The following is a 1,733-nucleotide window of genomic DNA, read 5'->3' on the forward strand; positions in this document are numbered from 1 at the left end:
GGCGGAGGAACCGAAGGAGGTGATGCCGTAGGTCACGCCGTCCAGGTTGAGGGGGCCGCCAGAGTCACCCTGCAGAGGAACACAAGAATAAGTTCAGTGCATACTCATACAACTGCTGAGGGCATGTTGCAAGGGGAAGAGAGGGGAAACCTACGTTGCATGTTCCCTTGCCGCCTTCGGAATCAATACAGACGACGCCGTTGCCGACGATGCCATACACGGCGTTACAATCGGCGTTGGTCATGATGGGGACATCCACCTGACGAAGGACGTTGGAGATACCGCCGGCGCCTGTGCAGAGAGGGTCATCTTTAATGTAGGTCAGGAAGAAAAAGAACATTGCACTTATATCCAGATGAAAACTAGCAATACAATGAGCAACTAAGAAGGAAGTGAAGCACTTACTGTCAGAGGGGCGGCCCCATCCTGTGGGGGTGACGATGGTTCCCACGGCCACGTCAGAGGAAGGCAGCTTCACGGTGGAAATGTTGTCTGTAACGTTCCATTGTTATGGTGATTGATTAGCTAATGGTGATAATACAGTTAAAGTTTGCATTTGCAGTGTAACTCGCATTCACATGTAATACAAGCATATGTTAACACACAGACCATTGAACTCAACGGCGCTGGGCAGCCTGATGAGGGCAATGTCGTTGGTGAGGAGGAAAGAGTTCCAGTTCTCGTGAGTGAAGAAGTCGGTGGAAACAATGGAGACCTGGCTGGCTTCGTTCTCGCGAATGTTGTGGGCGCCCAGCACTACCTCGACGAAGCCGGCACTAAAAGCGTAGGACACGAAATTATATGAAATTCGCCGAGACAAATAATAATCTCATGTCAGCAGTATTATCAGTGCTGACTCACCCGTCCATGCAGTGAGCGGCCGTGAGGACCCACTCGCTGGAGATGAGGGAACCGCCGCAGAAGTACATGTCGTCGATGAAGAGAGCCACCTGGTGGGGCCACGAGTGAGGCGTGGCCTCAGTGCCGCCCACGATTCTGCTGACACCTAGAATGCGTGTTTGATTTGCAAATGAAAAGGGATGGCATGTGCATTAAAACTACTGTGAAGATTTTCAGACATGTTACAGGAGCGCAAGAAGACTACTGACCATTGGGTGCGGGTCCGCGGGCGTCGACGAGGGGCTTCGGGGACTTCCAGTGCCATGGCTTTCCCCGCGGCGGGGTTTCCGCTCTGCCAGGGGAGATCGGGTCAAAGGAAGGTGCGAGATGATTCACAACGCATACATTAAGTTGCTTAACTATGTTAAGTTAGGCTATATGATTTGATAAGACACACCAGTCATGTGAGACGAACGTTAAACTTATTAAAACAATCATTGGTTTGAAACATTGACATACACAAAGACGAAGTAAACCAAAAAACGAAGCACCCTGGCATTCATTCTAGTTATTATTGATAGCAGTTCTTATGTCGATGCTTTATAGGAAAATACTCATATCTATCCTATAGCTATCAAATCAAGAAGGAATTGGTTTGTGAAGGAAGGAATACTTACGGCGGCGGCGACGACGAAGGCGAGGAGGAGAGCGACTCTGGCGACCATGGTTAAGGTGCTACTGAAGACAACGAGATTTGCCGCCGTATATATTCTCGACAGCGGAAGGCTTAACTAAGCCTATGGTCACCCAGCGAGGCCGCAGCTGGAAAGTCTCATTGAGAGCCGAAACAGATGCTGTTTTCATATTGCTGTTCTAATTCCGTCTCAACTAAG

At 49.6% G+C, this 1,733-nt stretch overlaps 1 pseudogene; it reads right to left on the bottom strand.

Moving 5' to 3' along the window:
• The window catches only part of LOC119594775, a 74,697-nt pseudogene extending 73,117 nt beyond the window's left edge, over nucleotides 1-1,580 (bottom strand).
• Nucleotides 1,581-1,733: the final 153 nt, after the last annotated feature.

The sequence above is a fragment of the Penaeus monodon genome, chromosome 34 (genome assembly GCF_015228065.2).
Source record: "Penaeus monodon isolate SGIC_2016 chromosome 34, NSTDA_Pmon_1, whole genome shotgun sequence".
NCBI lineage: Eukaryota > Metazoa > Arthropoda > Malacostraca > Decapoda > Penaeidae > Penaeus > Penaeus monodon.